Source organism: Gasterosteus aculeatus, chromosome Y (assembly GCF_964276395.1).
Source record: "Gasterosteus aculeatus chromosome Y, fGasAcu3.hap1.1, whole genome shotgun sequence".
NCBI lineage: Eukaryota > Metazoa > Chordata > Actinopteri > Perciformes > Gasterosteidae > Gasterosteus > Gasterosteus aculeatus.
The window spans coordinates 16,708,307-16,733,764 of record NC_135709.1 but is presented as its reverse complement, the minus strand read 5'-3'; the positions used below and the strand labels follow the sequence as shown (position 1 = coordinate 16,733,764).

Sequence of the window (25,458 nt, the reverse complement as noted above, 5' to 3'; positions counted from 1 at the left end):
CCCGGCGTAGCTCCGATAGCACCCTCCGCAGCCGCTCTAGGTGGTCCTCCCAGGTCTCTGAGTGGACAATGATGTCATCCAGATAGGCGGCCGCATAGGTTTGGTGAGGCCGCAGGAGGACGTCCATGAGGCGTTGGAAGGTGGCAGGGGCCCCGTGCACGACAAAGGGAAGGACCCGGTACTGCCAGTGCCCACTCGGGGTTGAAAACGCTGTCTTCGGCTTGGCCTGCTCGGTTAACGGGACCTGCCAGTAACCCTTGGTGAGGTCCAGGGTTGAGATGAACCGGGCCCTTCCCAGGCGATCCAACAGCTCATCGACCCGCGGCATCGGGTAGGTGTCGAACTCAGATACCTCGTTGAGGCGGCGAAAGTCGTCCGCAGAAGCGGAAGGTGACGTCGGGCTTTGGTACCATGACGATAGGGCTGGACCACGGGCTGTGTGATGGCTCAATGGTCCCCAACCTCAACATCTCCTGCACCTCTTCCTCGATGGCGTGTCGTCGAGCTTCCCGGACACGATAGGGCCGCTGCCGGATGATGACTCCGGGAGCTGTGCGGATATCCTGCTCGAGGACTTGGATCCGTCCAGGCTTGGGAGAGAACACATTGGTGAACTGACTCACCAGGTGTTGCAGCTCTGATTTTTGGGCCGCCGAGAGGTGGGGGTCCATGTCAACAGCCACGGGGGTAAGTTGCACGAGGGCCGCCAGCTGGGGTCCGGTCCCAAGCCAGCGCTTCTGAAGGTTCACGTGATAGATTTGGTCTTTCCGTCTCCCCCGGCTGCCGTGTAAGTAACCGGGCCAATCCTTTCGGTGACGGTGTAGGGGCCCTGCCAGTTGGCCAGGAACTTGGACATGGACTAGGACCATGACGTGGTCGCCTGGCTGAAACTCCCGTGGCTGGGCCGCCCGGTTGTAGTGCCGTTGCTGGGATTGTTGGGCAAGGTGTTCCCGGACCAGGGACATGACCCTGTCGATCCGCTCCCGCATCCGCCGGATGTGGCCCACCGTGGTTCGGTGGCTGCTGCTCCCAAGCTTCCCGGGCAACGCTGTCGGCCGAAGAGAAGCTTGAATGGGGGGTAAAGCCGGTGGACACCTCTCGGATCCCAAACAGGACGTAAGGCAGCATCTTGTCCCAGTCCCGCTTGTCCTCTGCGGCCATTTGACGCAGCATCTGTTTGAGCGTCTGATTGAAACGCTCGACCAGTTCATCCGTCTGCGGTTGGTACACGGTGGTCCGGAGCCGTTTGATCTGAAGGAGCTTGTAGAGGTCAGCCATAACCCGGGACATAAAGGGGGTGCCTTGGTCCGTCAGGATCTGGGAGGGTAGGCCGACCCGATTACTCAGCAGGAACAGGTCCTGGGCAATGGCTTTGGGGGTGGCTTTACGGAGGGGGATGGCCTCCGGGTAGCGGGTGCCTTAGTCCAGGATGACCAGGAAGTGTTCGTGTCCCCGGGCGGACTTCGGCAGCGGCGCCACTAGATCCATCCCGATTCGCTCGAAGGGCACGCCGATGATGGGCAGCGGAATCAGTGGGCTGGGGGGCGTGGTGCGTGGCGACGTCCGTTGACAGGTGGGACAAGCTTGACAGAAGCGCTTGACCTCGGCCTCCAGACCCGGCCAGTGGAAACGGTCGCGAATGCGTTGGCCGGGCTTGTTTCGGAGTCTCAGGCACAGCCTGTCTGCCAAGCCCTCCAAGGGCCTGCGGTGCTTCGGTGGACATAGGTTCATCCTGCGGGCTGGAAACCGCCGGCCTGCTTACTGGTCGCTGTGCACGCTCCGGCTGGTGTTGCTCCCGGGTCTCCCGGCGGGGAAAGAACAGCTCTCTCTCTCCAACCTCCCGGCGTTGGGTGGCCTCCGCCAGCTCGATGGCCTCCACCAGCTCGTCGACGTTGGTGGGGTGCCGCATGCCGGCTGCCTGGCGGAGAGGGCGAGGAAGCGCCCGAAAAGGCCAATCGACCACCACATGCTCCGCTATCTGGTGTGCGGTGGGGCCCCCGGCCAGTAGCCAGTGCTGGACCAGGCGTGAGAGGTCTGTGACTTGAGCACGGGCCGGCCGATGTGAGTTATATGCCCAGTCGTGGACGAGTTGAGCGGCGCTAAGGGGCGACAACCTCACTCGCCCCAAGACTTCCTTCTTTAGCTCCTCATATGAGCTGCTCCGCTCCGGGGGAAGCATGAGTACGCTCGTTGCGCTTCTCCTGTCAGCGTCAGAGTCCGCTGGGTCGCGTCCATGCTGAGGGCGGCGAGCTGCCGCTCCGTTTCGCTTTGTCGGGAGGCCATATGCTCAAAGAGCTGTTGCTGGCGGACGCTTACCTCGGTGAGGTGTTTGAGTAGGTCCTCCATCTTCTGGGGGCGAACGCCACGGGAGAAAACCAGAAGGGAACGTGAATGAGCGACCCAAGGAGGGAGAGGGGGAAAAAAAAAACGTTCGTGGCAATCCAAATGAGGTGAGTCCCTGGTTGGTGTTTCTTCAGCTCCTTGCCTGCATTCTCCACCAGTGTGACGGGGTGGAGAAGGACACAACACAAGGGTCACGGTGAGTACCCCGAAGGGTGGATTTTATTTAGTGGCTCTCCTTCTTCCTCTCTGTGCGCGGTGGTGTGGGTCCGTGAAGTCTGTGTCGAGACGTGGGTTCGCGGTCACGCACTGCTGTCTGCGGGACATAATAGGTAATGTTAGCCGAGGCTTGGACGTCTTCCCCCTCTGTGTGTGGCTCTGAGGCTTATCAAGCCATCCTCTGATCAGGCGCAGGTGTGGCCGCTCAGCCCGTGATGAGCGGGTGCAGGTGTGTCTGCTCCGTTTCCCGGGCGACGCTGACGACAGCTCAGGACATTTTGTCACAATATATATGACACAATATATATGAACACAACACATTCAAATACATCAACACCATCCCCAAGTTAAAGACACACGACACAAGCAGAGTCTTTAATACAGCTACATTAAATAAAATGTTTCTTTTGTGGGCTTATTTTAACTGTTAATGGAATAATTTAGATATTTTTGCAGACATCTGGTCCAGTGTTTAGCAGTTGCTCAGTATTACAATATTTGAATGATGCAATCACAATAATGGAAAGCAGCCATGTACATTTTTTTTTCTGATGGGCTTCTTTATTGTCAACTATTTTTTTAAATGCTTCGTATATATTGTGAACTCCACACTGATCAAGAGCAGAATAATAAACAAATGCAATGAAATTAACATGGTGACCTAAACGATGTGTTTAATGCTTGCAATAATAAATGTAATGGTATTATCACAGCGAGGAATGTGCCATTGTTGCCTTATCAAAGAATGTGCTAAAATATTAAAGATGATCAATTATACTACAGGTGATGTACACGATTAATGGCAAGTTATGTCATAACCAGGTTTGCCATAATGTTTCTGTGTTCATTCAAATGAGCTAATGTGGTGGAAGATTTTGCACAGACAATCGTTAAGTAAGAATCAAAGGCTCTGAGTCAAGTATGTCTTTTCTCCGTTTATTTCCTTGCAAGGGAAAAAGGGTCACAACAGCTACGTGGTCAGTAGACTGTCAAGAACCTCCTTTTTCTTCCCAACACCTCGAGGCAGTTCTTATACCTAAGTTTAGATATCGGTGGCGTCAACAGAAACCGTTAACCATCTTGTTGAGTATCTACAGCCAGGGTACTGGGAACATCTTATCCATGTAAGACACGTCAGCTCTTTGACCGTATCCTGCTCTCCCAACATGCTAAAACAAAGGTGGTCATAGACATAACAAACACTTTGTTCAATCTCTACAGCTATGACGCTGGAAACATCTAATCCAAGTGGGAGACATCAGTTCTTATGTCAGGGCCTTTGTGACCTAAGCACTTGCAACTAATAAACTGGTTATACAAATGAAGCATTTAAAAGGGTCACATATCATTTTCCCATTACATTCCACTCTTTTGATTACATAATAATCACAAACTATGCAATCAATTTAGAATGACTACTCTAAAAATTTACCACATATAATCTACCACATCAAATATCACAAAACATTGACATCTGGACATCGCTCACAAAACTCAGAACAAAAACTCCCTAAAAAACCCTCCGAAATGGGAAAATAGGAAGAAATCTGTTAGGAGAAGATAAAGACTGGAAACCTTCTCACAGGATTTGAGCGTTACACCCCAGATGTCATGTGTACAGTATTGAAATAAAAAAGGAATGAGAACATGTTTAAATCACAATACCAGAACTTGATCCCCTTTCACACAATATCCACCGCCTCAGATATAGAATATTGTTGAAAGGTCATTATATCAATCATATCTACATTACATACTAATAAATGCTGTTTTTGTGAGAATGTTATTTCTCATTGTTTTAGCAAGCTACTGTGAAACAAAAAACATTTAGAACACCAGGAATGCACACAGACAGTGTGTCACTATGTCACTATGCGTACGTGTCGAGGTCGTAAGTGTTCAGCTCGTCAAGGGAGTCCGAGTCACTGTTGGGGTTATTGTCAGAGTCATTCCATGATAAGAGAGAACCACTCTTTAGATAGCTGATTACAAAATCTCAAAAACCGTAGTGACACAAACGACTACTGTGTCTATGTGGAGGGGTCCTGGCCGTGTTCTTCTTCTTGTGTTGGTCCGCAGGTACACGTTGGGATGTGGAGTCTGCCAACCTTCTTTCTTGTGAGGCATCCGCGTTGTAGACAGTCAACACGGATCACAATGCACTGTGTGTCTGTCGGTCAACTGCCCGTCCGTGGTCACTGGATCGGTGGTGTCGGTTGATTGACACTTGTTGTGGAGGTAGGGTCGCCTGAGCCCACTGCTGGTACTGGATCTGGAACCTTCTTGCAATGGGATGCGTGAACCCAAGTTGCTCTTTCAGCTACCTTGACCGCTGTTTGGGTGACCAGGAGAATCTGGAATGGACCCTGCCACCGTTTAGCTTTCCAACTTTTCCTCCTGAAGTCCTTTACCACCACAAAGTCACCTAGTTGCAGTCGGTGTAGTGGACCCGTTGCTTCTCTTGGAAGTGCAGCTACAACCTGTTTTCTTACATCAGACAAAGTGGAAGACAGTCGAATGCAATAGGTTAACATGTCATTCTCGCACATTGTGGTGGAAGGGAGTGGTGTTCCTGGAGCTTCCACACCTATATGGGGAGGAACTGCGAAAAGGATTTCAAATGGGCTTAGGTTGCTGCGTGTTCGTTTCCTCATCCGCATGTACATCAGAACCAAGGGCAGTGCTTTTGTCCACGGTAGACCTGTGTCTGTGCAACATTTGGCCAGTTTTGTTTTCAATGTTCCATTCTCTCTCTCTACCGCTCCTCCACTAGCTGGATGGTATGCGCAGTGTGTTTTTAAGTCAATACCCAGGTATGCACTTAATTCTGTGATTGCTTGGTTGACAAAATGTGAACCATTGTCGGTAGAAATTTTGTTTGGGATTCCCCAGCGGGGAATGATCTCTGAAATCAAGGCTTTAGCCACTGTGGAGGCTGTCTGCTTACTGGAGGGAAACACCTCAACCCATTTGGACCACATGTCTACCATTACAAGACAGTGTTTCTTACCTTCCGATGGGGAGAGTTCCACAAAATCAATCATTACATGTTCAAACGGTCTTGCAGGCGGTGGATGTGCTGCATGATGTGACACCTGTACTGAACGACCTACATTGTGAGTTGCACATGTTATGCATGCTTGGCAGAACCTTTGTGAACCATGTTGCATCAATGATACTTAACATTCCCCCTTTTGACACATGGTCTAACCCATGAGTCAATTTTGCATAGTGAGGGAAGAAATATTTAGGTAAGCATGGATTACCATTCGGACCATACCAGATGCCGTCTATGAATTTGGAGTCGGAGGAGGACCAAAAGCGTCTCTTTGAAGTAGAGAGGGACTGCACGGCTGCAAGAGAGGAGGGAAGAGAACACATGGCAGGAACTGGGCGTGATGGTTTGGGAAGAGGACGTCTAGCAGCCGCTTTTGCAGCTAAGTCTGCTCGCTCATTTCCCTTTGCTATGTCGCCTGTGCCGGATGTGTGCGCTGCACATTTACCGACGGCAATAGCTGTGGGCAACAAAATAGCATCCAATAGTTCTGCTATCAGAGTGTGGTGTAACACTGTTTTGCCATCTGATTTGAGAAAATTTCTGTGTCTCCACAGCGCGCCAAAATCATGAACCACGCCAAAAGCGTATCTGGAATCAGTGTGAATGGTTGCCGTTTTATCCTTAGCTTTACAAGCCTCTGTTAGCGCGATTAATTCTGCTGCTTGGGCTGAGAGGTGACATGGAAGAGGGCCGGAACACAGAACAGCTGAGTCTGAAACAACAGAGAAACCCACAAGATTAGAACCAGTCAGGGGATCCCGTGAAGCAGATCCGTCAACATACATTACCATGTCACTGTTGAGCAGAGGTGTATCTGCGAGGTCTGGTCGAGGTGTGCACTGAGCTTCCAGCTCAGCCAAACAATTATGCTCCTCTCCATCCTCCAGAGTGGGGAGAAGAGATGCAGGATTGAGGACATTGCAGCGTTTTACTGTAACATTCGGCATGTCTAGGAGACATGTGTGATATCGAAGGTAACGCGCTGCAGATAAATGAGACGACTTCTGTTCAAGAAGAATTAGTGAAACCGAATGTGGAACCAATAATGTTAGCGTAGCATAGCCTACAATGTCACGAGAGGCTGTAAGAGCCTTTTCAGCAGCTGCCACAGCTCAAAGGCACTGTGGTAAGCCTGCTGCTACCGGATCGAGTTTTGCATCCAGAACGTTCATCAACGGTTTGTGTGAACGGTTTGTGAGGATCAGGAAGACCCAAAGTCGGAGGAACTTGTAATGCGCATTTCATGTCCGTGAAAGCTTGAGAGGCTGCAGGGAGCCACTGAATTTTATCATGCGCGCTGAGATTTTTCCCATGTATCAATGCGGACAGAGGTTGCTCGAGTTGGGAGTAATTTGGAATAAATGACCTACAGTAGGAACACATGGCCAAAAATGACATCATCTGTTTCTTGGTTTGTGGTTTTGGAAGTGCTACAATTGAGGCAATGCGTTTTGGTGATAGTGTCTTCCCTTCACCGGAAATGTTATGGCCTAGGAAATGAACGTTTTGTGATGCAAACTGTAGTTTGGATAGGCTGGCCTTGTGTCCTTCCGCTGGTAAGTGTTGAAGCAATTTTATTGTGTCCTGTTCACACTGCTTTTGTGTTGGAGCTGCAATTAAACAGTCATCACCATACTGCAAAAGAGCTGTTCCTGGAGACAAAGTCAGGCTCTCCAAACTTTCCCTGAGTGCCTCGTTGTAGATCGTAGGTGATTCTGTGTATCCCTGACACAAGCGTGTGAAAGTGTAAGGCTTGCCATTGAAATTAAACGCAAACCAAAACTGACTGTCAATGTCCACAGGGACACTGAAAAAAGCATTTGAGAGGTCAACCACGGAAAACCATCGAGCATCAGGTGGAACCTGTGCCATAATGGTGTAAGGGTTGGGAACATTTGGGGCTCGTGCGTGGACGGCTGCATTAACTGCTTTTAGGTCCTGCACGAAGCGCCACTCAGTTGGTTTGCCTGCATCTCTGATCTTTTTACCTGGAAAAATAGGTGTTCTTACCGGCGAGTCAGGACATGAAACAATGACTCCGGCCTTTAAGAGGGAGTTGAACACCGGTGTTATACCGTCAATGGCCTCTTGGCACAGTGGGTATTGATGTTTGTGGGGACGGAAGTCTGATCGAGGAGTGATGACCACAGGTTGACATTTTTTGATGAGTCCCACGTCATATTTATGCGCTGCCCACAAGGTGTCTGGAACAGAACTGAGGGCAGGAGAAATAGAGGAGACATTAGTCAAAAATGTATCAGTGTGTGTGTCAGAAAATATGTTTTCATCCATGACATAAACAGATCTGAGAGCAGGTGTGCAAAATGCGAATGGCTGTTTGAAGAAGCCTGTCGACGTAGAACACATCACAAGTGGATCTGGTGTAGCCTCCCAATCTGCCAATGCCTCGCACGCTGCGACAAAAGGTCCCAAATCACCTCCATTGGTCTGTTGCTGCTTTAGACAAGGAGATGTGTGGGAAAGAAGAGTCCACATTAAAGAGGTGCTGCTGAGAGGGGGTGAGAGAAACGGAAACAGCACATTTAAGTGTGGACCAAAACAATGTCATACATGCAATTTGATCATTCAGATCCTGTAGGAATAATGCATCATATTGCTTATCTGGCCCATGTGACACATGAGCTGTGCAGTGGAGATATGAAGCATCCATGCACTCTGCCTCAGGCTGGACGCGTGATGCTGCCAGGTGGGACAGTTCTGATTGTGAGTCAACCGGAAGCCACCACTGGTAAAAAAACATTGGATCACTTATAACTGTCTTTGCCATCTGGTCAATGGCTCTGCATCTCACCACTTGCAACCCTGTAGGAGTGGAGATGAGGCTAATGCCGAAAGAACACATGAGGTCTCTGCCCATTAGATTAATGGGACAGCAAGAGGACAGCAAAAAGGAATGTTTTACTGTGATGTCTGGTTCAGGGTCAGTTGAGTCAGTGTGTGTACTGGTCATAGGTGCCGTAAATCTCTCTACAATAGTCATCCCTGAAGCTCAAGGGCGCAAATATCTGTTTTCAGATTACTGTCCGAAAACCCCGATATTGTTCCTGTCTGCCTTCCTATAATTACTCTTGTAATTTTATACACATTTTTCAAATAACCGGATAAAAAGACAAGTTATCATCATTAGAAGCCGAATCAAATAACCGAAATTTGGATTTTCTAAGAAGAGAGAGACAAAATAATTTTTAAAAAATCCCAAAGTACTAAATACCCGTCCTTGTAACCTGTTATCACCCGTTATAATTCAGAAAACCCCGTTTGAAAATCAGAATATCAACTTCTTACCCGATTCGTGTGAAAATCTTCCTCATCGGATCGTGTTGAAGCCAATCAGGTCTCTTTTGGTCGCCGGTCCCCTCTCTCTGAGTGTGATGAGGTATAGGGCAGAATCACGTTTTGGTGGATCCTGAAGTGGCCACTTCCCAGACGTCCTCGGAGTCCCGACGGAGCTTCAAACGATCCCACTTCTGACACCAAATTGTGGTGGAAGATTTTGCACAAACAATCGTTAAGTAAGAAACCAAGGCTCTGAGTCAAGTATGTCTTTTCTCCGTTTATTTCCTTGCAAGGGAAAGAGGGTCACAACAGCTACGTGGTCAGTAGACTGTCAAGAACCTCCTTTTTCCCCCAACACATCGAGGCAGTTCTTATACCTAAGTTTAGATATCGGTGGCGTCAACAGAAACCTTTGACCATCTTGTTGAGTATCTACAGCCAGGGTACTGGGAACATCTTATCCATGTAAGACACGTCAGTTCTTTGACCGTGTCCTTGCTCTCCCAACATGCTAAAACAAAGGTGGTCATAGACATAACAAACACTTTGTTCAATCTCTACAGCTATGACGCTGGAAACATCTAATCCAAGTGGGAGACATCAGTTCTTATGTCAGGGCCTTTGTGATCTAAGCACTTGCAACTAATAAACTGGTTATACAAATGAAGCATTTAAAAGAGTCAGATATCATTTTCCCATTACAACTCTGAAACCGACTACTTATTGAGCAATGATGTATAACTAATGTATAGTATTGCTGTGAGGACACTGCAGATGGGGCAGTTGTTTGATTGTACTTAGTTATCATTGGCTATGCCAATGGGTTTTCCCATAAAAGCTACAGAAAACGAGCAGAGAAACAGGCTGGTTAGCGTCCCAACTTCCCGCGGCTAAAAGACTCCTGCCAGGAGGAGAGCAGACGGAAGTACTCCCCGAGCAGTAGGGAGTGAGATGGAGGAATTTAGGATTGTTGCCTCTCAACGGTTAATTGATCAAATTCAGTGCTTGATATTTACATCTCTGGCTGTCATGTTGGTACAGGCTGCTTTGAGGCTTTTGCCATATGGAAGTAGGCGTGGTTTCATCTCACAGCCAGTTGCTAAGTTTTAGATTTTTTTTGCAGTTGCTAGACTACAGGCTAAAACACACACACATAATAAAAAAGTGAAAGAGTCAAGAAAAAGTCCATAAACAGGGATCGAGGAATATTGATCCTAATGAAAATAACTTGCTGAAACTAAGCCGGGCCTTGACTTCAACCAGCACCCCTTCAATGTATTAATGCAGTTTCTCTTACAACATGTTCCTCCTCCTTTGTTATGCTGACTGCCTTTGCCCGGAGAACAAAGCTTGAAAAACTGATGATATTAAACTACATGACAGACTGAAACGGCAGATCTCTTGAATACCGAGCATTAAAACAAAATGCCCCCAAAGTTTTAGGTTTTGTGTTTGGGAACTTTTAGTTACGTCATAAAGCCTTGGAGGGAACCGGTGGTGATGGTCCAAGAGGCTGAGACATGTTTCCCCAGCTTCACGTGCTGTTTCCTGTCAGACAGGAAGTCTGTGATCCACTTATCCACGTGTCCAAATATTTATCTAAATTGTGCCATGCAAACACGTCGCTGCACTAATCCTTTAACATTGGTGCAAATTGCACCATTTCCCATCATCCTTCATTTATGTAAGGACTGTTAAAACGGCGAGGTCTACTGACACCTTTTATAAGCCACAGGAACAAATTGGGTTCTGTGAAGAGGTTGTATAAAGTGCAAGAGTGCAAAATATTTTTGCACTTGCAGCCCGCAAGATACTTTTTTTTTCCAAAGTCATGTTTACTATGGGATTTAAACCATCATGCCATGCAATCTTACGGAAACATACCCTCTATTCACATTTCATTTGAAAGCTGTGTAGATTTAATGGCGCTTGGTACCAAGGCAAGAAAGGGTAGTGAGGAAGAAAGAGAAAATGGAGGAATAAAGAGTATTACTGCTTGGAGCCATCTGCTTTCATGCTTTTATAGGTTGAGGGAGTCACAAAATGAGGCAGTGGAGGGGAAAGAGGTCTAATATTGTGTTTAATAAAGGAATATATCTATTGATCTATTGAGAAAATATTTTTAAGAATTCATTTTATAGATTTACTTTCCATATGGAGGTAAAAAAATGGTTTAATTTTTTTTGTCAAGATCAAACCATAGAATGTGTTGGTGTTCACTCACTAGAAGTGTACATACGCACAGTGGATTGGAGTAATTTTCCAGTGGAATGGAAATTCAAATTAATTTTTGAACAATATTATTATTACCCATTTATAGTTTGGGTGAAGAGTTGAATTTTAATTAATTATATATACATCAGCCTCGCGGTTGAGCGGAGGATTTTGCATCCACGCTCCAGTTCCCCCCTATGTAAACACTGTTGGGTCTGTCAGCACTGTTGCTTCTGTCTGCACTGTTGGCCTTTTGGCTGCTGGCTTAGCCATCAACCATGTTGAGAGCCTATTTTAATTCCTCTAATGCAACATCTCCATACTTATTTTACTAAGCCATTCCAGCACACACACACACACACAAGGATCAACGTATAAGATGAATTTGTATCCGGTCTATAACCTGAGGGCTATGAATTCAAAAGTGTTGGTCACATTACACTTCTTCACCTGATTTATCCTTACAGGAAGAGTTCTTCAAACATAGTGAAGTGGAACCACAAACAAATCAAGCAAATTAACCCTTGGAGCCAATGCAACTTTAAATCTGTTGGTGCAAACTTGCTGAGACCATCAAACGTAAGTCCCTTTTAGATTTCAGAATTATTTATTTATCTGCTTATTCTTAGCCAGAAATAAAGCACAGGTGAGGTATTGGCCATGCAATTATCCACAGCACGGCCAGCAGCACAATAGCTCGGGATGATGGATGTGTGCAAAGTGCTATGTATCTAGATACTGTATATGCTCACTGACTACCGCGAGCTGTGCAATATACAGTATCAGCGCTAATGTGTTCTTTGCAAAGACAAAATGCTAATTATTATTCCTGTCCCTTTGGAGGAAGGTTTTATTTGTTTTGGGCTTGCAAGCAAGGAGAAGGGGATCCCACAATACCTTATTCTCTCTCACTTAACTAGAACAGTCTGTCATTATGGGGCCAACACAAGAGCCAACATGGATATAGAAGTAAACCTGTGCTTCAAAGGTGTCTGCAACCTGTTAAGGTTTCGGAAGCTCTCGAGGGAGGACTCAATCCTCTGTTCTCATCCCGGCCGGAAACGAGGACACGAATGAGTCAATTCGTTTAAATTCAAAAATCAAAAGTTATTTAATAACTGAACAACGTAATAGGGATTACAATTACAAAGTGAAATACTAAGCGAACAGTGGAATATTTCGCGAAATAGAGAATCCTCTGAGCAAGTCTGAAGTGACTTATCAACGCGGCTGCAGGAGAAGTTCTAACAGTCTTTTCCCCGCCATGGCCCTTTGAAACCTCTTGAGGTGTGTCTTCCTTGGTGCATTTGAATATCATTGGCCTCTTCTCCAAAGGGTCACCTCCTCCATTGTCCCTTCCACGTTGAGGTGTGAAGCTGCAGCTGTAACCTGAAACCTCTCTGTCCTAGCTGTCCCTCACACTCCAATGCACTCAATGCAGATAAAGTGGCTTTATGCCTCAATGAGTGAATTTAACAAAGCATACATTGTTTAAGTCTTCATCTTATAACTAGTACACTTTCATTACAACAACCCATCATTAATGATCACCGTTCATCACACTTCATCATAAGATCTAAAACAGTTCATGTGGTTCAATTCTCAAGACATTTGCCTCAGTTGGCTGCCTTACATGAAGTTGTTCATTTTATTACCTGACAGGAGAAAAAACTCCCAAAAAACCCTTTTTGGGGATAAAATTGGGAGAAATCCATAAAGAACGGCAATTGGCATCCGTCCCCAGGTTTTAACATCACATTGTGACAGAATGTTAATGTGTACAGTGTTTATATGATTTAAATGACTATGAATTGTGTTTGATTGAAATTGCATTCACTTCATCTAACATGTTAATGTAATAACTAATATCTAATAACACACAAACTACAATTCTAACACTAAACATTATTACACGTACTATAATTCCCTGACTAGGGGTGCACTTCTGGCTTAAATCCCTAACAATTCCCTCCTTGCTCACAGTTCACTGTGAGCATCTCTCAAAGACAGAAAAATTATCATACAGTCACATCCGTCAACAGTGATTGTCCCTCATCATCTACTCGCAATTGATTTCCCTGTATGCTAGTCTCACTAAACACAATATCGATCAATCCCTGCAGGAATCCAAGGATGCAGGAGATGCAGCTTCATCCGTAGTGGACTAGATCATGACTGTAACACAAGAAGGGTTAACGCAGACAGGAATGCACTTTTCCGTTGTGCTATAATACTGACAAACCCGTTGGTGAGAGGATTGTCGTCGCCTTAGTTGTCTGCCAGCTGCTGGTTCGAGCTGTCAGTCCAGCCAGTGCTTTGGACACCGATCCGTCAGACGCTGTATTATTGGGAATGAAAGTACAACAGGCAGATCCAAACATTCTACAGACTCCTCCCTTCTCTGCCGAGATCATGTCCAGTGCCATTCTATATTGCCATGCCATCAAACTAGTCTTATCCAACTGCTCGTGGAGCCCTGTTATGGCATCCCGGGTGAAATTTATGAATCGCTGCTGGTTGTAGTATATGTAATTAATCCAGTCTACATTTTTATTGATTGTCACCCACCAGAAGAAAAAGGATTCTATGCCGCTCGCAATTTGATTCCTGGTTTTAAACTCATCAGGCACCCCTCTGGGCACCCCAATGGCATCTAAGTACACATGACTATCAAATGAGCCCGCAGGACTAGTGGATCTCTTCGCTCTCCTTGTGAGGATGTGTGGTGAAATCAAGTCTTGAAATGAGGTCTCCTTCACTGGAAAGACATAGAATGGCATGATAAGCTGCACTAATGCACAAGTACCCGTCCAATTAGCTGGCAGCGTTGGATAAATAACCTTAGTTCCACACCACCACCAGAGGTCGGCTCTGGAAATCGTCTGATTCAACACACTTGAATATCGAGTGACATTAGCAAACTGAACTGTGGTACAGTTTACTCCTACAATGTCACCTACTTTTATCCCTCCCGTAATCTCTGATACTATGCAATCAAATGTACCATCTGGAACCATAAATTGAGGTGGCGTGCTCAAGGTAGCTGGCGGATAATCCCATTGGAACTCTAGACAAGTATGGTGGACAGGCTGAGTCTGCAGGACAAAGAGCTCCAGTATACATTTGAATATAGGACTTATTGGTCTGATTCTGGAACGTACAGGAGTGGGCATAGGCCTAGGTTGAGAACACACTATACAATCTGTACTGTGCATGTTTGTGGCAGTATACTGTACCCATTGGAGCCATAGATTAGACTCCGAGAATCCAGTTTCCCGTTTTACCACACCCTCCCAAGAAGTGTCAGCTTCAGCTCCAACCTGATCAGCAGTGGATTCCTGTTTGTTAGCAGAGGGTTTAACAACAATCTTAAACAACCCTTGTGGGCTTTCAATATCGTATGTCCCTCCTTTCAACACGTATAGTCCACTGTCCCCCAATTCTGGATTTTTCAATGTGATTATTAGTGGATTGCACAACCCCCCCCCACATTTAGCCAAATCTGGATATCGGTTTTTCCGCATCGTTAAACGGGTTTGCAGCCCAGGTTTAGGACCAGTTTTAGATGACTTCCATCTACCAGTGTGTGCGAACTTCCATTCTGCCTCCTCGCAGTCACAGCCGTACTGCTCCACTGGCTTACCAAACCTGACTCCTGGTCCACATCGGTTGGTGGTGGAACACAAGTATTGGTCCGACCTCCAAAACCTGAGGTCTTGGACTCCGCAGGCTGCAATATCACAATAATCAAATTGAACAGATGCAGTTATATTTTCCTTGAATGTCAACGTGAGAGCAATTGCTGCTTGGATGTTAGGTGGTAAGGAAACATCTTGTCGACTGGGATGGGATAGATCACTTACAGACGTCATGTCATCGTCACCTGTGTGAACAGCTGCACTTCCCCGAACTGAACTTGAACCCCCTACTACCAACTGATACTTACGCTGTGGGCGAGACATTTTCTGCTGCTTTGTCCCCTCCTGTGTCTTTTGGCTCTGAATTAACTTGCCTGGTATTTAATCGGGTCTCCGCAAGGGTTTGGCTTGGTGCCTTAGCAGGTGCACAATGTGTGAGATGATGCCAAGTGGCTCCCGCTTTACCTTTCACCTTTACCGAGTGTGACGTTGCCAATACTACCTCCCAAGGACCGGTCCACCTTGGATCACTCCACTTGCGTTTATGGGCCTTAATCCACACCCAGCTTCCTGGCGGTATGACTGGAACCTGCTTCCCTTGGCTGGCGGCTGTCTCTGCGTTCGTCACCTTCGTCTCCTTCCTAGCTACTTCTGCACAGTCATGACCACCCTCAGTAGGTGGCAATCCAGATGTCATATTCACACCTTCTGATGTGAAAGAGAGATGGGGCTGGGTCAATATACCAGATATCCTAGCCCCTCTCATAGCTGTCAGAGTGAAAGCTTGTGTGTCTAGATAAGCTACAACACCGTGGTCTGTGTGGACCTTCAAAGGATGACACATTACCAAGTATGCAGTCTTCTGTACCGCTCGAGCTATTGCGGCCAAATGTCTGGTGCAGCCTACTTGTCCTAGTTCTATGGGATCTAATTTAGAACTGTGATAAGCCAAAACCGCTCTCCCCTCCTTCTGTCCAAATGTTCCCCCGTGAATGTGTCTAATGCTGCTTAGTTTTATCTTGGTGATGCTTGGTCATTGCAACCGAATAGCCGCTCTGAATTCAAAATCCTCAAGTTCTGTTACTGTAATATCGTTGGCGTATGTTTGTTTGAACATTCTTATCATATGTGTTTATCAAGTGTCCCAGCCGTTCCCTTGCCTTCTCTAATCTGGAAATTGTGTGTCACATTAGCTCAGTGTTTGTGGATTCCTTCGTTGTATGTGTGTGCCTATACTTCTCCTCCTTGATGTTCCTCTGTTGGAACATCTGTTGTTGTCAGCGGTTTGGTCAGATGACACGTAGCTGTCATCCTAGACGTGTGATTAAGCTTCACGCTCCCTCCTTGGACCTCGGATCACCTCAGTTCCTGTGAGCAGACTGCTCTGCTAACCGGAGGTCCCATTAGGACAAGATTCCCCAATCGGCTGTTGAATAGAGAAGCACAAGTGGTGCAGCTATGTGTGCGTGTGTGTAGGTGTGTCTAGATGTGCGTGTGAGTGTGTGTGTGTGTGTGTTCTCCCAATTCATGTTGCTCTTTCTTCTGGTTTACCAAACTCTTCAAGCAAACAAGTTCTACCATCTAGTGTGTGCATATTTAACATAACTGGAACTCAACCTTTTACCCACTTATTTCCCAGTTTTAGCTATTTCTTTTAATGTGGAGTAATTGTATCATCTGTGTGTCTCATCAGTCCTTGTGTCAGTGTATGAGAAGAGCAATGTCATTACACATTCGTTCCAGGAAGAAAAGTTCAGGTTGGATCTTCCTGCGTTGGCCATCGTCTGCTGTTATCCGTAAAATGCCACTTGAGTAGCTAAACTCTAACATCTAGTGTTTTCCTAAAAACATTCCAATCAATTTGTGAGTTGTTTCATCAATAGAAAGACTGTATGTTCTTAACACCTTAAATCAATGTCATCTACACATCTCTGTTGTTTAGAATCTTATGATTGTGTTTTTCACTGCATGCAATAATGTTCCCAAATCGGCAGATACTCTAGTTATATTCTGTTCTCCCCCAGTCCCTCATGTTGAGGTAGGTGTAAAAGCATCCCTTCACATAGCCTTTGGTGATGCTAATCAACCCCCAGGCCACCTCCTGGCTTATCCAACAACGTCGTAAAACTCCCACAACGCCGTTTCTACTGGGTGTCGTTGCCGATCTGGACCGTCTCGCATTGGAGTCGCCTGTTCCTACTGAAAAGCAAAACATAGTTAACAATTGCCATGCACATGTATTCGAGGAAAAATGTGTCAGTAAATTTATCCTAGTGAAATAATTCCCCCCATACCAACCGTGTGTGATTCTTAAATGACTCTTAGATGACATACAACCTGTGGATGGATTTTATGGCTCCGACACTTCCCCAGGATTCCTCCTCTTATCAGTTGTTGTTTAGGGAGGTCTGCTCACTCCCTCCTCGACCATGAGTCGCCATCACCTTTCAACCTCTGCATCTCCTCTGGAATCTATCCTCGTCCCTAATTCACTCCCATCTCAGCATCTGCCTATTGTTTCTCCAACAGGGAGCTAAACTCCCAACAAAGTCATCATTTGTCCTGACACCTGATGTTCACCTGATGGTGGAAGGAGTTCCTTAATGAACATAATAAACACACATACCTACCTACTACTACAACTGAAGAATTAGCACCTGGATGACACTCATAAATGTTGTTTTCTTAGAAGGAGAAATCCCTTCTTTGTTCTTGCTGTTCTGGTTCTGTTCCCTCTTGTTCAAATTCACTTCCTGCAAGTCACTTTGGATTAGAGCCTCAGCTGAATGAAGAATGTGATGCGTTGACGTAAAGAATGCCTCTGCATATCTTTATCTGCCCCTAGAGTATTTACACACTGTTTTGAAAAATTGCCTTTCTCAAACGGCCTTGTTTCCAACCGATTTGAGGAGCCATTCATATATAGAAATTTGGAATCTTTGACATAACTGATTATTGACCCCCATAGTCAACTCATGAAAAATTAACACCAATATTGCCTTCGCGTCCCCGTTCAATGATCTCTTTGAGTTTTTGCTTGTAGGTCTCACCCTCATGGTGTATGACTGTTCCATGTCTTCATCAACTAATTGACCAACCCAGTTATCTTTGTTCATTCTAACCTCGAAGCAATCTGCTCATTCCGAGTATACACAAAATGTTACCTCACATTCTCACCCTCACAGTCAATTTCTTCTCCTTTTACCTTCAGCCTGTTTGCTCTGTCATGATGTGTCATCACCTTTGAAAACCTATGCATTACTGCATAACTCTTCTACCTGTTTTTCCCATTTTTACACTTCCATTTACCCTTGGTCATACTATCAAACACCTGCGTGTGTCTCTCATAACATTTCAACCTACTTTTCTTTTCTCTGCTTACTTCCCCATTAAAATAAACCATTTGATGCCCTCACTGAAGACCTCCATCATTACAGTCAATTTGCTGACCTTTGTGACCACTTTCACAAGTGGTCGAGCATTTGCAGTATCAGTCTCTAAAACTTCAATCAATGTATCAGAATGTGAACCTCAAACCCCGGTGATATCAACAAAGGTTCTCCAAACCCTTCAGGGTCATAAAACAACAATGAAGAGTGTGAGTCCCTTGATCCCAAAAAGTACCAGGAGATAATAAATCAACTTAGCATCAGACCCATCTGTTCCAGACCCCCCCCTCCAGTGTTAATCTCCACTTTTATTGCTCTTCAGCCCAAAAGCAAAGCAGAGGGTGGGAGACGTGTCTGTTACCTGCAAACACAAACTCAGCTCATGCTCAGCTTGATCCAATCCATTCATTCATTACTGATAGATCACTAACCTCTCATGGTTAGCGTATCCAAATGTAAGGGTGTACTACTTTCTGAACATTACAGGATGACCGTCTGTAACAAATTTCCATATTTCGTGTACTGGTGCTATAAATGTTCCTTTGATCAGACATTTGCTTCAATCATCAAGATACTGTATCAAGTGTATTGTGCACTATACACTCAATAGCAGCACTCAACAATTTACCGCCCATCTCTGAATTCAGGAGGAAACTCGAAAAACTACAAACATTAATCCAAAAAATCGACAATATATACAACAACTCTCCTAATTCCTTATCACCTTCATTCCTCCTTTAAATCTTACACAACCTTGTGTCTTAATTTTCAATGACTGATTTCCCCTTTTTAAAATCAATCTTCCCTACGGGTTTAAGTCTAGTTTCAGCTGACACTCTCAGCAGTGTATAATCTCTAGGCTCCATTTTTCTACCTGGAATGTGAGTCGTAAACCGTGGAGGCCGAGGGTGCTTATCTGAGCTGTTGGAAAGCAGCGGGGGTCGGTGTGTCACCAGTTAGTTGTTTAGGGCTCGTCTGCTTTGTCTCCATCAAAGCAAGTGGCATCTGTTGCTGTGGTCACCACATATGGGGAGGTGGAGGCTGGGGTGTGCCCAACCTCTGGTTCTGCCTGGGCTGCATTTGACGGGAAGACCGTGGAGGAGCTGCACTGAACTGCATGTTCGTTGGACATATTCTTGACCAATGACCCGTCTGTCCGCATAAGTAGCATTCATCTCCTCTTCCCCTATTATTTCCACGTCCTCTGCCTCTGCGCTGAGGTGGTGGTTGCTGGTCAACCATTGAACGGTCTCTGACTGCTGGGGCTGGATATTGGGCCTCTGGAGGAACGGGGTATTGAGGTTGTTCATCTCTCACCGACAGTTGTTTCCTGACTCTCTGTTTTTTCGTTGCTTCTGCATCTGCTGCTGCCAGTTGGATCTTCAGGAGTCGATGCGTCATCGTCCCCAGTTCTTCTTGCCTCCTTGTCTCCGCAGCTCTCGGGAGAATGTAGTCTGCATAGCGGTCTGGAGTCTTCTTCACCAGGATACAATGTCTATTGTGATGACATCCTCCATCAGCAACCTCTTCTTCTTTGTCGTTGTTTGGATGGGTCCTCTGCACGTGTATTTTGATAGACAGGAGTCCTGAAGTAATATACAGCTCCTCTGCGGCCTCCTGGTATTCACTTGGTGTTTTACGGCCATGTTCACAGCTACCTGCTTCCTCCTCTCTGGCCCTGACAAGCAGTTCCTGAGTCGTAAGCGCAGCCATCATGCAACCTGGAATACTCTAAACAACCGCTATGCTGTCCCTTCTGTCCTAGGTGGTACTCTGTCACTAACTGTAAGAAAAACCCAAACTAAGTCACCCCTAACAGCTGTCCGAGGAAATGTCAAATTGAACTATCGACCAGAATCGACACAGTAAAACAAATAACCAAATCTAAAAAGTAAGGAGGACAATTTACAACATCAAATCAGTTCAATAACTGCTGTGTAATTACTAAAACTATCTTGTTAGACCACTAGGTTAAATCAACTTATCAGTACCTCTAACCTCAAAATCAAATCAATCACGGAACTGCAAAAATTAGTATAATCAATGATCAATGCAAAAGACTATGATTACAATTGTACAGAGTAAAAAGAGAAAGAATTAACTATATCTCAAATCAAAACTCAATCTTCATTCTAAATTCAAAAGTCTAAAAATTAAACTTCAATAAAGTTAATCTTGATGTCTAAAAATGAATTACTCCAAATTATTAATCAAGGTTACAAAATTATTCAAAGTTATGATGATACAGTCAAACTGCCGGCAATATCAATCAGGAAGTATAGCAGAAGCACTCCCCCACAAATGTCGCCAGAGATTATACCACAATATAAACAACGATCCACCCCCAACCCAGAGACAATGCAATGACAGTCAATCTGGTTTCAGCTAAACATTGGAGATCGAAATCAAACAATTCATAACAGGTCCACAAAAGCACCACATCAAAATTAGCTCAATCTCCAATTTCAATCCAAAACAAATGCAGGACTATTACAAACCATATTCAACGTAACAATACAGCACTTTACTATTTCAATTAAACGTCAACACCAATCCAGATATCCGTCAAGTTGTCGTATCAATCTTTGCACTGTCCTATTAAGCAAAGGCAAATGTGCATCAAAGTCAACGTCCGAACACGGCAAGTGAAGAAATTGAACTCCCCCTCTTGTAATTCCCTCTTACACCCACCAGATGGCACACTCAGGGGCTTCCCCTCATGATGTGCACTTACTCCAACCACATGAGGCGCTGTTCAGCCGATAGCTGAAGATCGAACACAGAACTACCAAAGAGGAAATGCCTCGACGCTTCCGGTCATGGATCGTAAAACGCCGTGTGCCGGCGTAGCAAAGGACAATGGGCTCAAGCTAACTGCTAACCCACAACGTGGTCAAGCTATCAGCACCCCTCAAGCCCCGCTATTTCCCCAGTGGAATTACCAATGAGACCCCGTTAGCCGCTAGCAAGGCAGCCTCACGTGGTCCGGGTTGGACTACTCACCAACACCTTAATATGCTACGGTTTTACAACCCGACGCCGGAGATGATCAGTCTCCGGTTCGGATTCTATACATATATATACACTGTTAAACAATCACATACACGTATTAAAACATAATTTGGAACATCCATACATCAATCAAGCACATGCACCCCGCAACTCAAACACTCACGCACCACGTACTAACACTCACTCACACTCACACCACATGCAGATGTATATACACTATCATTTACACTAAAGCGCATATCCGCCACCCACCCCCTTCTAGACAACCTATATACCTAATTCATAGGATTTCTAGAGGGTGGAAAATGTTAAGCAGATCTTACCAGTCGCCGCTGGATTTCTCCTTTACTATAACCTCCACCAGTCGCCGCTGGATTACCTTTAACCAGTCGCCGCTGGATTTCCTTTTAACCAGTCGCCGCTGGATTACCTTTAACCATAAACTCAACCAGTCGCCGCTGGATTTTCGCATAAGCCAATCCCGTAGAGCAAGCTCCCCCCCCCCCAATCTATTAAATCCTGCAATACCTAATTGTGAAGGACTTTATGCACAGAGAGGGGAAATGAAGAGAAGAGTCTTCTCTAAAGACGCCGTAATTATTGTGGGAAACCTAGTGGACAACATGCGCATCGTCACACCTCATGCGAACCCCCTAACCAATCCCATACGGGTCTACTTGTATGATTTTATCCTGCTGGTCTTTATGTCTCAGCAGACCAGTTCGCCGCCTGGATTTTTCTAACGCTCTAAGTGTGTACCTGAACGCACCAAACGCGCGTGTTTGGAATTTCTAAAAGCCGGCTCCCATTCGCATTCACTTTGCAAAAGTATGCCCCCACTGTTATTCAATATCAGCTTATTATATTCACCCAAGTCATTAATGTACTAGCCTTTAGTCTTTAGCATCTAAGGCCTTGCCTCATGGCCGACTGCCAGCACCACTCTAAATCTTCCTAAACCTACCTATCACAGAATTCATGAAAAAGTTTGTTTTACCTTGTTTGTACCCGTGGTACTTGCAGTCAAACCTCTCAGCAACGCCTTCCCCCAACGAGAGCCCCACGTTGGGCGCCAACTGTTAAGGTTTCGGAAGCTCTCGAGGGAGGACTCAATCCTCTGTTCTCGTCCCGGCCGGAAACGAGGACACGAATGAGTCAATTCGTTTAAATTCAAAAATCAAAAGTTATTTAATAACTGAACAACGTAATAGGGATTACAATTACAAAGTGAAATACTAAGCGAACAGTGGAATATTTCGCGAAATAGAGAATCCTCTGAGCAAGTCTGAAGTGACTTATCAACGCGGCTGCAGGAGAAGTTCTAACAGTCTTTTCCCCGCCATGGCCCTTTGAAACCTCTTGAGGTGTGTCTTCCTTGGTGCATTTGAATATCATTGGCCTCTTCTCCAAAGGGTCACCTCCTCCATTGTCCCTTCCACGTTGAGGTGTGAAGCTGCAGCTGTAACCTGAAACCTCTCTGTCCTAGCTGTCCCTCACACTCCAATGCACTCAATGCAGATAAAGTGGCTTTATGCCTCAATGAGTGAATTTAACAAAGCATACATTGTTTAAGTCTTCATCTTATAACTAGTACACTTTCATTACAACAACCCATCATTAATGATCACCGTTCATCACACTTCATCATAAGATCTAAAACAGTTCATGTGGTTCAATTCTCAAGACATTTGCCTCAGTTGGCTGCCTTACATGAAGTTGTTCATTTTATTACCTGACAGGAGAAAAAACTCCCAAAAAACCCTTTTTGGGGATAAAATTGGGAGAAATCCATAAAGAACGGCAATTGGCATCCGTCCCCAGGTTTTAACATCACATTGTGACAGAATGTTAATGTGTACAGTGTTTATATGATTTAAATGACTATGAATTGTGTTTGATTGAAATTGCATTCACTTCATCTAACATGTTAATGTAATAACTAATATCTAATAACACACAAACTACAATTCTAACACTAAACATTATTACACGTACTATAATTCCCTGACTAGGGGTGCACTTCTGGCTTAAATCCCTAACAAACCCTATAGTGAAGCTACGTGTTCAAAACACTTTTTCAGTCCCCATATTTTTGGCCTTTAGTAAATAGCGTATATTACACAATAATCTAGTTATTAAAAACTATAAGGACATTTTAATCTTTTCTTAATTTATATTACATGTCAGAAATGTTAACTTGTATGATGAAGACATATTTTATATGATTGAAATCTGGGCAGCAGTTGCCCTGAATGCTGGAGCTGTAACTCCATGTGCCAATCATATCACCCAGTCAGCTATTTGCAACAGTTATTGACAACAGCATTCAATAACTGTAACAAGAATTTGTAACAAGTTTTAGTGAAAATATAGTCTTTACAGATTAGTGTAATTGTTGGACAGAACTGTTTGTCGATCAGATCCGGTATAATTAATTTCCTACACAGTGAAGGATTTTAAGGACAAATACATTTTGATCATTCATATAAGTGTTGAGTTGCTAAACGACCTATCAGGCCTACAAACATGTCTCTTTAAAAAGTGTGCGCGAGATGTGTTTGCATGCGCACGTGTAGACGTACCTGTAACAGAAGGAGGACGCAAGGTGTGTTAATCATGGACTTTATCCACTTTCACAGGGCACATTTACCCAGGGGACCAGTGTCCCTCATTGCGTCCCCTCTATAATAACCACAGTCCTGCTTGGGATAAAGCCCAGCATCTGTGAAACAGCAGGGTGCCCCAGCACACAACACAGACTACCATTACCTGCGGACCACTTAACAGTGGGCCTATTTTATACACTTTGGTGACCAGATAAGACTGAGAATAGCATGCGGGGGGGATTAACCCATCAACCGGTGGGGTTCAGTGACTGAACCCCGGTGGTGGGGAGGGAATGATACATAGCAAAGGGTAGATTTACAGTAGGGAGATAAAGAATAGGTAAATTAAGGAGAAACATAAAGCGTGCATGTTTTTTAACCTGATTTCTTTCTTTGACGATAATTGTTCCTGGCTGTTACTCCTGTGTTCTTCAAGGGTCAAAGAGCCCATGCAGGGAGCAAGGGAGAGAAAAAGAGCGCAAAGAATGGAAGAACAGAGGTGCAACGCGCAGTAAATCCTCTTTATACTCTTAAAAACTCCAGGATTGAGCTTCTGCTCAAAGCTTTATTCTCCTGAGGAATGCATTTAAATGATCAATGATACTCCAAAATAAACGTTTAATCAGAGATGGTACAGAAATATGCCTCAATACTGACTGAATTGCAGAACATATGGAAATGAACATGTAGCAATTTAGAACATTTTTCTACATTATTTAATAATCAATTTAGTTTAAATAGGCATTTCTGATATTGTGTCAGCTAAGCTAAACGCAGGCGGCAACATTCTTTTCGTTGAAATCCTACACTTGACACATACATGTAGCGTGAGTGATGGATAATACAAGACAACGGTCAAATCAAAAGTAATGGATGTGCATGTGATTTAGGTTGAAAAAAGGTGCAGCTCCCTTAACTCTGCTCTACAGTAGGTTTCGGTCTCGAGTCATTTCAGTCATTTCTTGCCGATGAGGCTCTTGTCGTGCAGTGGTGTGAAAGCAGCTTACATTTTACATTATTTTATTGCTTTGATTACAGCATATTTGATTTGATCTGAATAATTACCCATTTAATGTACTTTCACTTGTTTCACCAAGCCCATTAATCTCTTCTGTGACCCAATTCATCACCACAACCTTTCCTCCTCTCTTGCCCCTCAGATTAGAATTATTTTCCATCGATTAAATCCTGCCTCCAAAATGTTGGCACGTTCCTTTTATGAGCTTGTTAGATGGACAATATTGGACTTACTGTCATCTCATTAGGGGGAAATTTAGTTAGTGTAGTTAACTGTAAACACCTTGTTTAAGCATGTAATCAGATTAAATAAAAAGCCCAAGATGATGAGTCATTTTTATGGGTAAATGAGCAGACAGAATTGGTCAGTAATGAATCCTTTTATGGTAGTATGGTAAGAAGTTGTAGGAGTAGCAAATACGACAGCGAAACTAACCAAGCGTGCAGGAGAGAATTGTATTCTTTCAGGAGGATATCAGCAATTAGAGGCATTTACACAACTATACAATAGAGTAGAACAGTCTATCTTACTGAAAGTACATTCGGCTCATGGATTGGGGAATTTTGAGATTTTATTTGCCAATTTCTGCACAGTTGTTTTTTGACATATTGTTGTTTGTAGAGAAACATCTGAAAACACACATTCATGTATATCCCAAGAGACGGAA

The 25,458-nt window shown here is 44.8% G+C and overlaps 2 long non-coding RNA genes across 2 annotated transcripts in view; both read right to left on the bottom strand.

Annotated features, from left to right (window-relative positions):
• Positions 1-7,319: 7,319 nt before the first annotated feature.
• LOC144391067 (uncharacterized) overlaps positions 7,320-25,458 on the bottom strand; it is a 101,737-nt gene continuing 83,598 nt past the window's right edge. Inside the window, exons 2-3 of the long non-coding RNA XR_013454933.1 lie at positions 8,056-8,626; positions 7,320-7,597 (exon numbers count right to left, since the gene is read on the bottom strand). This is a non-coding gene — a long non-coding RNA (uncharacterized LOC144391067). The remainder of the gene's footprint in view (positions 7,598-8,055; positions 8,627-25,458) is intronic.
• LOC144391068 (uncharacterized) lies at positions 12,221-23,204 on the bottom strand. Its single transcript, XR_013454935.1, has 2 exons — positions 22,165-23,204; positions 12,221-15,474 (listed from the first exon to the last, which is right to left on the bottom strand). It is a non-coding gene; the product is annotated as an uncharacterized LOC144391068 (long non-coding RNA).